Below are 15,861 nucleotides of genomic sequence, written 5' to 3' on the forward strand. Positions count from 1 at the left end.
TGTGTAAAACTTGCTCTTTCGTATTTCCTTATTCTTAGTAGATATGGTCATCAAAGACCTAACTATATGTTTAGAACATCTTCATCTATGAAAGAAAAAAATACACACATAATTGACAAGTGTGGGATTCCTTCCCCTGCCTCTGATTTTATTTGATCTTTTTGGCTCTGAATAACTGAGCTACGAGTTAGTCACCTCAGATGACAAAAGGTAAATTTCCTTACAACATATTAAGGTGGATTCATGATAAATCTGCTTTACCATTTAAAGATATGTTTCTTGGAACTGTCATCGAACCTAAGTGAAACTGGTGGTTTTTAGGCTTTTTCTTTTTTCCTAGTGGTTGTGAAAAAAAAAAATCAAAAAACACCAACATTTTAAGGGTAAATTGTGTGAGCACTGTCTTATCAATGACCACTGGAAAGCTATTTCTATACCAAGATGAGTTAACTTATTATTTTTACTGGCTTGAAACAATGGAAGAAAAATGTTAAATAAAGACTTGCCTGATTGTTCTCATAAATGTTTGGTTTCTCTGTGGTGCAATATATGAAGCATATTATAAATATGAAATATTGAATATACACTTAACATGATAAAATGACAATTTAATCATAATTAAACACAAATGACTAACATCCATACATTGGAAACAATCCCCATTGATTTTCAGACTATGCCTGTTTCTATGAGATTGAAAGAAAGCTCTTAATCACACAACTTGAAAAGATACTTTTAGGATTACTTTTCAACTCTTCATAACAGTTCCAAAGCTTTTCTATAACATGTTTTTCTTCATAACAATTCTATAGCTTAGTACAGTTTGGTTGGTCCAGTGAGTGCAGTCATCATGTACATGATGACCAGGGGAAATAATTTGTCAACAGTGTTATTCTTTTTCTTTTCTAAATCATACTGAATGGGAAACGGGCATTTGGTTAACATGGAATAATATTTGTTTTTTTACTTCATCCTTAAGGGACTAGTCCAGCTTCCAGAAGTTTAACAGGGAGTTGGCTCAAGTCCTAGAAAAAGGTTAAGATGTCATCTGGTATACCAAAGATCAAGAATTCAAAAGAGAAAAAGGAAGACACATAACTAAATGGCCTAAGCAATAACCACCAAAGGAGACTTTAAGTATATCAACATCAGCAGAGCATAAGGATACTAATTATGCTTCAACACTGGTGGACACAGCAAAGAGGAGGGGATATGTAAGCAGGAAATAAAGGCAATTTTATGCTCACTCTGTTGTCTGTCCTCTATAATCCTCACTTAATGTTTTTTAAAAAGCCTCAAACATAAAAACTAACAATATCCCTCTAAAAAACTTCAGACAGCATCTAAAATGGGTAGATTTGCTTGAGGCTACAGGATATTATATCTTTAAGGAATATAAAAAATAGATGGCACTTGAAGAAACATGCTGGGGTGAGTTCACTAGTCATCAGAATTTGAGGAGAAGTCAAGAAACTGAAGTTGTTTTTAAGTTCACCATGGAAATAACAATCTTCCATCTCAAAAAGATTTATCCCTTCCAATCCCTTCAATTCTGTGATTCTGTGATTTTGTTCTTAAGCAACCTAGATTGAGAAAATGGAGGCAAATTGTTATTAGAACAATAAGAAATAGCTACATCTTATAAAGACTTAACCAATAACTGTGATCAAATTTTAGTCTCTAGGACTCAGAGAGAAGATGACTTTGGGAAAACTGACTCCAGAGACTCTAGAAGACTTTTAATTTACATTAGCAATGAGAAGGAAAACATGCCTTACCCTACACAGTGAGGTATATAGCAAAGACATTTTAGTTTTCAGAAGCTGCATGGCTCTTCAAAACAGCATTTTGATAATATTTTTTTGCTGTGGCACAGTGAGATTTTCGTTTGTACAAGTAAGAGGAAGGTAGAACAGCAAATGATTTCATAACTACCTTCTACAACCTATTATACTGCTGTGGCTCTGGAGAGATGAGCAAGACCCTAGAGGAGGTAACCTCATTAGCTGATTGTCACTCAATCCTACATCAGATTCTAAAATGCTATCAGCTTCAGATTACAGATAGCCAAGCACATAGCCCTCCACAGTTGATGTATAAAGACACTACATTTTTTTTTGTTCTTGAGAATAAGAAGGAATTCAGTATAGAAACCTATAGAAGCCTCCCTAGATGATGTAATTCAGAAGTTTCTAAGCAAAAGCACGCTACAGTAAGTGCAATACTAAGAATCAACATAAGAACTGACCAGAAAGAACAGAGTTCATAATACAGCATATAACGTTAGTATTAGTGTGTGGCCAAAGAGCACTTTCAGTCTCAGAAGTCCTGCTGCACTGCATCTAGATGACTATGGGGAGGACAACAGGTAGAGGGAAGAAAAATAGTAATTTGTCTTCCTTCCCCTTCCCCCCCCAGCAATCATTCTTGCAGAAAAACGAATGTAAACTGTATTAAATAATTGAATTGCAGCTGAAATCCTTTCCCAATTAGATAGCGAAGTTCAGACAACCTTCATATCCCAAAGGGCCAAACATTCCTTATTTAAATCTTTGTGAATATGTTCTGCATATGCCTCTGCCCCCATTTTTGATTTGTTTCTCTGTCTGTCTGCATGTATCTATTTTTACAAGAAAAAACGTGGGTGGTTGAATAAGAGCAAATGTTTATTTGTTACTCTTTAGTGTTTTCCACCTACAACCCATCCTTCACGTCCTTCAGAATAGAAGGTTGCATATTTATGTGTAGTGCTTAATGAGCAAATACATCCTTGCATATGATATGCTCTACTTCCTGTCATGTACTCGTTATTCTGTTTGAGTTTACCAGTGTTCTCTGGTTTATAGAATCATGATTAATTTATTCTCAATCTACAAGAAAGTCCCGTTAATTCCAAGAAGTGGGGAAGATGAATTACCAGACACTACTTTATTTGACCTGCTTATCTATTGGAATGATTTGCAATTATCATTTCATGTTTTTCCTGAGCATTAGAGGAATAAACCACTGATGAATGAAGTTAGTGAGACACAGGGGCAGCCTTGCAGCTTTTGGGATCTCAGGAAAGGATGGAGGTCCAGCCAGCAAGAAATGGTGTCAGGAGAGAAGCTGTGCTTCATGAACACTGCTACTACTCTGACAAGGGTTCTGGGCTCCCACCAAAACAGTCAAGGACACAAGACAAGGCTCAGGTCCTGGAGTCTCCAGTTGCCATGGCTATAGGCAGCCCTCCTTGAGAATATGCCAGAAAATAAGTGCCTGGCATAAAATGAATGGAAACCTCAGCTGTATTCAGTGTCTGCTCTTTCTCATCTGCTTGAAAACTGAAAGCAGCTTTCATGTCACATGAATTTTGACTACTGTGTGCTTACTCTCAATGTACTCGTCAACCATGATGTATGTTGGATGGAATTTCAGACACTTGTGTGGCTTCTGGTCAAGGGATGTGACATAGTTGAAACCCCAGCAAAATATATCTGTGACTCTGTGTTTAGTGACATTAGGTGCTTTTGTAATTCTGGGCAGCAGTTTTTCCAAAAATGATTTGTTGGGTTCAGATGTAAATGTTACAACAATCATGAATCAATCATTTATATAATAGAACAACAAAAAGGGCACTGAGTGGGTATTTGGGATGCCCATGTTCTATTCCTAGATCTGTTAATTCTCACCTCCAATCTTCTATCTGTATAGCCTACAATATCATGCTGCATATTTATGCAATACCTAGAAAAGGCAGTTCGAGTTTTTGACAGGGCCTTTAGGCACTGTTTCAAAAAAATAAATAAATAAATTGCTAAATGATATGAGTATTCACTGCAGATGAGAACAGATTTAAGAACAATTATAACAAAAGGTAGGGTGGGAAGCAAGTGTACCTTATGTATCCAGTATAAGACCATGTGAGTGGATAGAAAATGTGCTATCTGCTTTTGTGCTGCCAAAACCAGTGCTGTCATCTGACTGGAAAAATGGCACTGTAATTGGCCTAACTGGCCACTAAATGTTTAGCTGTCTTATACAAAGAGGAAGAATTGTGTGACATATGCTTAGAAGAACATGTTTCCTATGGGAAATTTCAGCCTCAGTAAAAATTTTGAGGTCACATAATGTTATAGCTGCATTAAGAATTCATAGACAGATAGAAGAAAACAGCTGTCTTGCCTGGATTTGTAATACCTTAAAATACATGAAATATTTAATTCATTCATCTCTATGAAAATAAAAATAAGCCTGTCTATTTTTTACTGTGAAGATAAATTGACAATGTCTTTAAACTACTACCTGTCAGAATAAGGGAATACTAAAAACAGGTATAAAACTTTAAATACTCAGAAAAGCATTTAACAATCACACTCATCTGCTTGAGGCAGGTGTAGCTAATAAGGAGGAGAGTAAGGAACAGCTGTATGTTGGATAAAGGCTCATCGGCCATACAAAGATAAATAGCTAACAGCTGGTTTCCCACAAGGGGTATCCTTGCTATAATGCCCCTGCTTCTGCTCCCTTGCTTAGATGAATCTTCTCTTAGGCCAAAGGGGAAGACATGTTTATACATCACAGAGACAGATGCTATCATCCTTGAAGATAATAATTTGTCCTGGCTATAGAAAATTAGCTCTCATTGGTCACTGTGGGAGTGGACACAGATGTTTTTTATTATGGTGTTCAAAGTCACACTAGTTATTAGGGTCATAAAGTGGCATGGTTTTTCTCAACCCATGAAAAATGGTAAATAGAGAACATGCTTCTTTGTGTATTTGATTTTTTTTTTTAAACTACAATTTATAAAGATTTGCAGGATAACTTTTTAAAAAGAACATAAGTAAGATAGAGAGATTCACTGAATGCTTTACCATCCCTTCTAATTTTGCAGCTGATATGCTGACTGCACTGGGAAGAATGCAATATTAATCACAGTAGAGCTGCAATTACAAATGTAAGATATTTCAGCTAAGCAGAAAGGATAGTCTCTCATGCCTAAGGCACTGATGGGATGGGTGACCAGAAAAGTGGACGACCAACTCTGTGTAAGCCTGATCTTTCTGCCTCTCCCTTCCTTTCACCTCCCCCCCCCCCCCCCCCCCCCCGCTTTTTTTTGTTTTTAAATTTAATTTTATTTTTAACCTGCAAGATGGTGATGCATAGGTACCTTGTGATGGTGCACAGTCCAGAGCAACTGAGTTTTGCGGATTGTGTTGAAAGTGGTGAGTCCTCAAACCTGCATGTAAAATCATTTCCTTTTGAAAAAAATAGTATGGATATGCAAATGTAGCAGTTTGCAAGACAAGATATTGAAATACTGAAACTTCTGTAGAAAAACTGGCAGATCAGCAGATCCAACCCAGATTCTTTTGGCTTTAGTCTTCTTTTTTTTTTTTTTTTTTTGGCCCCATATGTATTTTTTTTTTTATTAATACACAAAAGACTCTTTCTCTGTTTCTGCAAATTACCAGTAGAACATTGTACTTCTTGGTGTATTATTAGCACACTATGCAGATTTAAAAACTGTTTCAGGGACCAATGTCTGAATACCTGTCTACAAGCAATAAATGCCCTCTACAAAGCAGAGATAGTTACCCATGTTTTAAGAGTCTAATCTCTACTACTACTTCAGATTAAACTTTTTTTTTTTCCCCTTTCTTTTGTTGATTTTCTTCCTCAACATAGAAACAGCAGGTATATTATGACCCTAGGACTGTTTGACATGTATGGATTCTTGAGGCCATTTGGATTCTTAATTTTGCAGTTATTTCTATAGTTTTTAAAATCTCTTTGGTCTATCTCTAGATTATGTTATGCAGTATCACTTTTTGTGTTTGTTTTAAGCCCCTATACCAATGCACTTTAAGGGAGTGGAATATTCATTTCCTTCCTTCTTTTTAAACTGAGAAGTGGGAAATTAGATGTACCCTGTAATTATTAAATAGTAGATAAGAGCAAATTTAATACAGCACAAGTTTCACCAACAGGGCTTTCCATCAGAGAGAAACTTGTGAATGAATCTGAGAGACTTTCCAGTAAATCCTTCATATTCCACTATTTTTCAGGAGCTCTGTTACAGACAAAATATATGCCTCCTGCTAGACTATCATTGGACACCTGCCAGAAGGAATCAGTAACTTTTATTCAAACAGTGTGTGATAAAGAGAAATTTTCATTTTATTGCATCCATCAATCTGAAGTCTTTCAAACACTTCCACTTTTATATGCAATTCATATATTTTTCTGCTGTTTCTCAGATTTCACATAAATTCATTTAAGCCTAAATTATACACTGAATTAAAACTGTAAATTTAATCTCTTAACTTAAATGATAGTTTATCTTTAATGTTATTTTTAAAACCTATTAATTAGTCTGTAACATTACAAGCTGAATTTACTAGAAAGGTAAGCTGGGAGCTTTGAGTCCCAAATGCTAGGATTCTATTGCGTACTCTGCGTATTTTACATCCTGATTCTTCATGATCCTGAATATTCAGAGGTCAATGGGAAGAGAGATCCCAATTTGATATTAACTTGACTTGGCAGAGATTCTGCGCAATGTGGTTGCTGCTGAGTCAAGCTATAACCTACACAACCAAAATAATATGATGTAAAATGTCTTTGAAATCAATCATTTTATTTGAAAAGTAAACTTTAGCATTTCCAGGATATAAAGGATTTTTATTTATTTATTTATTTTCTGTGGGGAATCTAATAGTTATGGACTTGCTTTCTTATGATATTTTTCTTGTTGAAAGAACTTTGGAAAACTGTTTTAGCAAAGGTTGAAGCACAGACTGGAGATTTTCAACTGTATTTAAGGGTTTTCTTTGTAAACCAAAGCCCCAGAGTAACTGGGATGTTAAATAGGACTTTCGTGAATCTATACTTTTCTCAGGAAATCAAAAAAAAAAAAAAAAAAAAAAAAGGAGGGGAGAGAGAGAAAAAAACACACACAACTAAATCTTTTTATTAAAGTTTGAGTTGTATTTGTTTGAGTTAATTAAATCCTATCACATTTGTATGCACTTTCTAATTAACAATTAGCCATGTTTTCTTTGTAATAAATGAGAAATCTTTCAGGAACACGAGAATGGATAAAAGCGTGCAGCAGCTTAATGAATCTGTATTTAATCTCTGGAGAGTTAAGTTAAATTTAGCAACAGAGACAAGCAAAAAGTACACTTGTTTAGGGTCTGATATGTCACAATCTTTTTATGAAATCAGATATCACAAAAAGTTCCAAAAATAGTATGTTCACTCCATATCCTGAATAATCCACACTCTAAGCAAAAATCTAGAGAGTAGATATGATTTAAACAATAGACTCATACTGTATAAACTAAGAATAAGGAAAAAATACTACATTTAGCAAGACGGTTTAATGTGCAAGAAACTTAGGCTGTTGATAACACCCACATTTGCCCTATGTTTTTAGAAAGTTTTTCCTTCAAAAGATTCATCTTTAGTATGTTGGAAAAAAGATGCATTGCTTCCTAGTGGAAAATTTTACACTTTAAAAAACTAGCGAGTAAAGGCAAATTCCAGACTTCTGCAAAGTCTTCACCCTAACCAGCTAGTTCATGTTAAAACTAGAGCCCGCTTTCTCTACAGGAGATTCAGCTATATGTGAGTTGACGTTTTGTCTAACCTCAGTTAGAAACACAGTTTCTCTTCTTGTACAGTCAGAAGACCTTGATGATGACAGCAATATTTCCACATATGGATTTTCATTATGAAACTCTGCCTTGCTTGTGTCTGAAGCAAGGTCTCCTACCAGGTGAGTAAGTGACACAAACCCTGCATGTCAGTCAGGCTCCCCTTCCAGCCATGGCTACAGGAGTTATTTCATTTTCATCCAAATCACAAAATAAATCACAAAATTTTGGGGCTGAAGAGAGACCAACTCCATAGCCCAGGAGATGATAGCTTCTCCTAGACTTTGGAAACTGATATGTTAAATAGCTAGACTATTTAAGGGTTGAAGAGTCTGTCTCAGGTTTAAAAGACATTTTAAAAGGTTTTGTATTTGCAGAATGAAGGTAGATTCTTCTAATCCTACAAATATTCTTGAATGGGAGAAAAATTTACTTCTGTTATTGATCTTGAACTTTTATCGTATTGTTTTCTTTGTGCATATTCCCCTGTTGTCTATTTACTAAGATGTTTCTGGACTAATGATGTTTTCTCTGTACAGGCCCTATTCTACTGCCCAATGTCTGAACAGCAACTCACATATGACAAATGTACCTTACTGAGCAATTTTCTTAAAGATCATCAGCTTTGTGGTTTAACTAGGAGCATACCCAGATGGTGTCTGATGCCTCTTGGATCACCAGTAGCGTATGTTGATTTCCAGAACCAGTTCCTGTGAAAGGAGTTCACTGCCTGGCAGGATGGTGATCAATACAGCCAACATGAAGCTTTGGAGGTACACAGGCCAATTGCTGGCTTTGTGTACCAGCATTAATGATATCCTTGGAGATGGTGCATTTGAACACGTAGTGCCAGAGGCACTGTGGAGTGGCTGGCATTGAGTACTTGGTGCCAAACAGTGAATCGTCCTTGAGTCCCATTGACATCGACGGAAATTAAGAATCCTCAACATCTGGCAGGATTTAACTCAAAATGAAGCTCATTCTGGTGTATTTCTTCTGTGAATTTAAATTAGTTATATACACATGAACAGCACAGTGCTTTCATTTAAAACATTGTGAGCAATGAAATAAGAAGCTATGGGATAAAGACAATATTTATATCACCAGTGTGAAAAACAAATGAGAAGTAACTTTCATAAGTGGAGTGCATTTATCTGTTGGATGTCAGTTTACTTTTCCTTCCAATCAATACTATGTCTGATGTTACAGATACCCATTTTTTTGTGTACTCAATGAGATGGACAAAGCTTTCCAATTCTGAAACCAGTGGCTTCTTCATAAGACAAAATCCCTGGAAAATGTCAGTTTTAGGATGTAAAAAAAATCTTGTTGACTGATATTTGTCATGTCCTTAGGCTTCAGTTCTACCAAGTTATGTAGTGCATACTTGTAATGGAAATGAGAGATGTTTTTTGATGGTAAAAGTCAGAAGACAGCCACAAAAAAGTATACTAGCAGTGGAGAGGAGAGAAACCCAATGGTAAGCAGTTTAAAATATTAGAGTTAAGTTTGTCCAGGGCAACCCTTTTATACACAAGATCATTCCTCAGTACTAACTTCATAAAATCATAGGATGGTTTGGGTTGGAATGGACCTTAAAGATCATCCCTGCCAAGCCCCTGCCAAAGACAGGGACACCTCCCACTAGATCAGGGATCAGGTTGCCTGAAGTCCCATCCAACCTGGTCATGAACAATTCTAGGGATGGGGAATCCACAGCTTCTCTGTAAGAGTGCCTCACTACTTCATAGTAAATAATTTCCTCCTAATATCTAATCTAAATCTACCCTTTTCTTAGTTTAAGAATATTACCCTTTGCACTCCCTGGTAAAGAGTCCCTCTCCAGATTTCCTGTGGGCTCCCTTTCAATACTGAAATGCTGCTATAAGGTCGCCCTGGAACCTTCTTTTCTCCAGGCTGAACAATCCCCGGCTCCTTCAGTCTGTCTTCATAGTAATGATGCTCCAGATCTTTGATCATTGTGGCCTTCCTCTGCACTCGCTCTAATACGCTGACGTCCTTCTTGTGCTGGGGACCCTGGAACTGAATGCAGGACTCAAGGTGGAATCTCACAGGAGTGGAGGGGTGTGGGGGGGAGAGAAACACCTCCCTTGCCCTGCTGGTCATGCTGCTTTTTATGCAGCCAGGATGCAGCTGTCTTTCTGGGTGTGAGCACATGTTCATGTTGATCTGTTCATCCCCAAGTCCTTCTTTGCAGGGATGTTTTTTATCCACTCATTGCCCTGACTACATTCATGTTTGGGATTGCCTTGACCTTGTACTTGACCTTGTTGAACCTCATGAAGTTTTCACAGGCTCACCTCTCAGGCCTGTCAAGGTCCCTCTGGATGGCATCCCTTCCTCCAGTGTGTCAACTGCACTACTCGGCTTGGTGTCATTGGTAAACTGGCTTAGGGTACGCCCAATCTCACTGTCCTTGTCACCAACAAAGATGTTAAACAGTGCTCGTCCCAGTACTGACCCCTGAGGGGTATCGCTCATTGCTGATATCCACCTGGACATTGAGCCACTGACCACAACTCTTTGAATGTGACTATCCAGCCAATTCCTTACCCACCTAGTGGTCCATCTGTCAAATCCATGTCTCTCATCTTTAGAGACAAAGATGTCTTGCAGGACAGTGCCAAATGCTTTGCACAAGTCCAGGTAGTTACTCCAGGTAGTAATGTCAGTTACTCGTACTTCTTGTATTATACTTCTGCTCATATTTAAGAGAAATACCACCAAGTGAAGCGAAAACAGGTGGACAGTTGTGATGACTACTCTTAACTGGCTAAGGACTCTGAATGTGCAAGCATTCTGTTCATCTGGCTTTTATTATCACTCTCCTGAGAGAACTTTCTTTTTATCCATCTGTTACAATCTAAAAAGGCAAATGCACATTTTTTGGGTTCAAATTTCTGACTTGGATAATTATCAGGAACAATAATAAAAAGGTAATTCTAGACGCTTTGTCATATCCAAATTTTAAAATATGAGCTTTCTAAGCTTTATAAATGTGTTAAATAATAGCATCCCCATTAATGATATATATTGCTATGAAGGGGATGTAGACAGTCAAAGATTTTGTTGAAGGAGCTATGGAAACTGAAAATTGAACTTTATGTCAGCTTTTACTTCTTGGACACAAAGATTGTCTAGGGCTACATAGTAAAGTAAGGCATTTTTCACATGAAGGTTTCTTGTGTAAGCTGCTTCTTCCCACAAATAAATTTGAGAGAGAATGGCATAGAGCTAACTATGTTCTCAAAAGTCCTCCCAGTCCTCCCTTCTTCCTCTGGTGATGGTATCTTCTTGGTGGCCTCCAAAAGGGCAAGTTCAGACAACTTTCCCACAATTCACAAATAAGGGTCACACCAACTTTTCTCATAGGGTAACATTTTTTTGTTTTTGTTTTTCTGGTAACTTGTTACCTGTAACAACCGTGATGATTTGGTGTCTCTTTGTACAAGGTAGCTTCATAGCTTCAACATTTCCTGCCCTGAGAAAAATACAACCTAAATATAAAGTTAAAACAGGCACCTGAGACAGTGTCAACACAGTGTAACGGTCACAGGGTTATGAACACCGCAATAAAATCACAATCAACTTCCTATTTTGTTACCACAAGCATCAGAATATAGCAGAATGTTAAAAAAGTATTTAATGGAGAAGCATTTGTGTTTATTTGCCCCTTCTTCCATGTAGGGAGTAGATTGACAGTTTTCCTGCCCTTTAAATGGGATGTACATTCTCTTACTTTAGAAAAGTAGAACAAAACAGAGTTTTAAAACACCTATTTATAGCAGCTGAGGGAGTTGTGTAAATATTTAATATTATATACTTGTCCTCAAGGTTTGTGTCATTATCCATAATTTAAAACAAGTAAGTCTTGGATTTAGAAAGGTTCACTCTGCACTTGACTTTTATCTAGATCCAGAAGCAACATATACCATGTCTGTTTTATTCTTAGTGTATTCAGAATGAAGCTTGGAGCTTTGATGAGGTGATAAGCTACAAGGATGTTTACAGAAACGCAGAAGGAGCAGTAGATGTATCAGGCATAGCACCACAGCCTTAGGCTTTCCTCTGCTGCCAGCAACTGTGAACTTCAGCAGTGTTCAATGGAGAGTAAAATTTAATTAGAAGTGAATTTTGCCAGGGTCTTCTGCCTTCATTCTAAAGATGATAAGACTTGACAGCACCTCTGTCCACTCAGGGTGAAATTTATTGTGTGCTAGACTTCACTATCATATATCAACTTTGTGGAATTAAAAGCAGTCAAGTAAAATGCTAGTAAAGAAAGCATCTAACGATTTGGGTTTTAAAATGTCAGCCTTCAATTCTTGCATCTTTACCAGAAGTACAATATAGCACTCAGGAGTTATCTAGGCAGTTGCAACTTTGTACCATGGTAAAAAGGTGTTGCTGCCTTAAATAATTTGTCCTTACTTAATAAAACATTTTGTTTTATTTTTAATTAGAAGAGAAATTTACCATATTAGGAGACACATTTCTTTAATTAGTGTTTTGTAACTTTTATTTGCTTTCCACTAAAAAAAATAAATCAAAGGAAGAGTAGCAGAACACAGAACAGCAATGTGTTACTTAAATCTACTTGCAAGAAAAATCTTTTGTCTTAATAAGAATAACAAAACTCTTTCAGGATTAAAACACTCAAGCACATTTCTTGAGATCGAGGATCTAATTAACGTTTAGCATATTTAAGTATACTGAGAAAATGTTTTTTTTAGAATGTCCTTGGATATATCCAAAATAATTTAAATGTAAGCAATTTAAGGGGCCTAGGTTTCTCTCTGAAAGAAAAATGATTCAAAGAAAAAAAAAGTAATCTAAAAAGTAATTTTAAAACTAAGCATAATTTTCTGACCAGAAGGGAACATCTTAGGTCTATATAAATAAGGGTGAATTAAATTAATTCAGAAGGGCTTCCTCAGAAATCACAATTACCATTAGGTAATTTTCTTACATCATGATACTCAGCTATTTTGCTCACCAGTAACAGTTGATGGCCCTAACTACACTTTGAATGCACTATATCAGTGCAGTATTGAGGTACTTATGCAGATCTCCCAAACTTCCTGCATTTTTCATGAGATCACTCCAGGCTGATCAGATGCAATGCTCCTTTTTTCTTGTGTTACTAATACGCCCTCTTCTCATCCACCACAGCTTTGTTTTATGAGCAATGGTATCCTTTAGCGGCCCATGAGTGATACAGAGCTTCAGTCTGCTGCCTGTTTACTTTTGGTGGGCAGTAACTTGAACTGTGAGAAAAAAACGACTGTGCAATTCTGTGACTGAGGACTGGTATAGCAAGCCTTTTCATTTTGTAGGTCATTTTGGAAAAAGCATTGCTTGTCACTTTGTGTCATGCTCATAATGGGCTGTGATGCAAGCGCTCTATGTCATTTTGCCTCTGATGTGTATTGAGCTTGTGTAGCAAGGTTTTGGTAGGGTGTAGCTCTTGAGCATGTGCAGTCTCAACGGTTGAAGGTGTGCTAAGGAGTCATAGGGGATCGTATTGCTAACAAGGGTCAGTGCTGAAGGAGTGCAGGAAGCGCTCCAGGAACACAGCACCGAGTTCCCCTGGGGCCCGTGGAGAGGTCCCTGGTGGAGCAGGCTGTCCCTCCTGCAGCCCACGGGTCCCACATGGATCTCCATGCTGCAGCCTGGGAAGGAGGAAGGAGTCCCTGGTGGAGCAGGTGGATGTGGCCTGGAGGAGGCTGTGGCCCATGGAGAGCCCCTGCAGGAGCTGCAGCCTGTGGAGAGGAGCCCATGCAGGAGCAGGGAGTCTGGGGGGAGCTGCCACCCGTGGGGGCCTGTGCTGAAGCAGTTTGCTCCTGGGGGATGGACCCCATGGTACAGAGCCATGTGGGAGCAGTTCCTGAAGAGCTGTAGCCTGTGGGCAGCTGCTGCAGGCTCAGTTCAGGAAGGACAGCATCCCGTGGGAGGGATCCCATGTGGAGTAAGGGCAGAGAGTGACCATGATAGAGCGGCAGAGACGAAGCATCAGGGACTGACCGCAGCCGTTCCCCGTTCCCCTGTGCTGCCTGGGGGGTAGGAGGTGGAAGACAGTGGATGGGGCAATGGTGTTTTCATTTTGATTTTAGTTCTCAGTGCTCTAGCTTGCTAGTGATAGGCAGTAGGCAACACTATCTCCCTACGTTGAGTCTATTTTGCCGTTTGTAATCAGTGAGCAATCTCCTTGTTCTTATCCCAGTGCTTTAGCCCTTTCCCATCATATTTTCTCCCCCTCTTCCTATGAGGAGGGGCAATGAGAGAGTGGTTGTGGTGGAGTTTAGCTGCCTATCAAGGTAAAATTGTCACAAGATATTATTGCAGCAAACTAAAGTATGACCACCCTTTGTTATCACAAAACATAATTTATTTTATTATTTTATTTTATTTTATTTTATTTTATTTTATTTTATTTTATTATTTTATTTTGTTTTATTTTGTTTTGTTTTGTTTTGTTAAGTACTGTGCTGCAATTTTTATTTCAAATGGATAAGTATTTTGGGGATATGTTTAATGTCTGGTCTTGTGTAAGTTAGGTGTGAATAAATTCTGTATATCCAAATTATAAATGGGTGTACTGATTTACTCACAACTACACGACTATCACTAATTACACACACATATTTACTTGATAACAGTTCTTTACAGAAAGCCATGGATGCACCATTTTACACTATGCAGTATATTTAAGATGTTTCCAAAATCTGGAGGTAATATAGGATGAAACATATCCAGTCTGATAATTCCTTCATGATTATTCATGGAATTCGAAAGTAACATTGACAACTGGCTGGTGGTATGCAGTTGGAGTACAAAAGGTATCAGCCACTGCTATAAAGAAAATGGTGACCTTGAGAAGTGACATGCCCTTCTAGTAGGGAAACCTGTTATGACTCTTTCTAGGACTAACATGAAGGAGGGAGGTGGGAAGGTATTTTGTCACATATAGGTATGTGTGTGCGTATATACATGTATGTTTTCTTCTGAAAGGATAGATGATCACTATACAAACAGAGTAAACATATCTCCAAATGTCTGTGGAGCAATGGAGCATTAAAAGTTTACATCCACATTAATACAGTAAAATTGCCAGAACACATGGTTTGCATGGTTTGTCATCCACATACTCTGTTAGCCTGGCATATCTTTAGTGAGAGTCAGCTCTCTCAAACAGTGTTCAGATATGGTTTAGGGGTTAGCACTGCCTGTGGTCCAATGCAACAGAAAGTTTGGGTTTTGATCTACTAGTGTGGTTTATCTATTTTGGTGCAAGGTGTACCGAAAGAGTTGGCATAAGCATCAGAGGTCCCTGTCCTTTTTGTATATTAGTAAATATATAGCCATTAATGGTAGCATGGCTCAGTTCAGGTTGGAAGCAGGACAGCATGGAATGTGAGCTGGAGGACTGCCAGTACTGCAGTAATTAAGCAAGAGTCCCATAAATCCTGGTGAGAGCAAACTCTATTGAAGAATGAAATGTCCAAAAAGTGTTAAATGCTGTAATATCAATGCCCAAAAATAATCTCTCTCAGATTGGGCTGGTGTGAACATTTCAGATGTGCTGACCACACTCAGCCCCGTAGAAAAAAAGGCTGTTTATTGTAGTCCCAGGTGACCTACTTTCAGCTATTCAGTACCAGAGACATTTCTTAACCAGCAAGCTGTGTGTGGGGAAGACAGCTCCCAAACCTTTAGTACGACAATGGTCTCAGTTGAGTCTTCTAGATACACTGATGCACATAGTGTTAGGTTTGATGATATAAGATATAGGTATCCAGTTTCTGCTCTAGCTTTTCAGCACATGTTTGAGAGCAGCCAGAGAAATACAACAAATGCAAGGTCTTTATTACTGAAATGATCTTTATGAGTACGCTGAATGTAGGAAGTATCTATTTTCATGCTTCCCATTTTCTGTAGGAGAGAAAAATGGTGGATGAACTATGGTAATCTTGGTTGATGAAATGCACATGAATGGCCAATGATCCAAGAGATGTGCTTAGTCATTATCTCCTTTCATGCATTCTTATTAGGTATGCTTTATATTAATAAATTATATATGCTCGGGACTTGTTTCTGGAACTGAGGCCAACTGGCATGGCATGGTTTATTTATACTATTAAACACTCTTTCCCTTCAAAACTCTTTCCAATTAAGCTGTCTATTGGGAATGGTTCTT

General features: G+C 37.8%; 1 long non-coding RNA gene across 1 annotated transcript; it reads left to right on the forward strand.

The window, feature by feature from the left end:
- The first annotated feature begins 4,483 nt into the window (after positions 1 to 4,483).
- Positions 4,484 to 10,890, forward strand: LOC106018542 (uncharacterized). The gene is made up of 4 exons (XR_002404209.4): positions 4,484 to 4,731; positions 4,877 to 5,030; positions 7,671 to 7,765; positions 8,183 to 10,890. It is a non-coding gene; the product is annotated as an uncharacterized lncRNA (long non-coding RNA).
- The last annotated feature ends 4,971 nt before the right edge of the window (positions 10,891 to 15,861 follow it).

This window comes from Anas platyrhynchos, chromosome 1 (assembly GCF_047663525.1).
Source record: "Anas platyrhynchos isolate ZD024472 breed Pekin duck chromosome 1, IASCAAS_PekinDuck_T2T, whole genome shotgun sequence".
Lineage (NCBI taxonomy): Eukaryota > Metazoa > Chordata > Aves > Anseriformes > Anatidae > Anas > Anas platyrhynchos.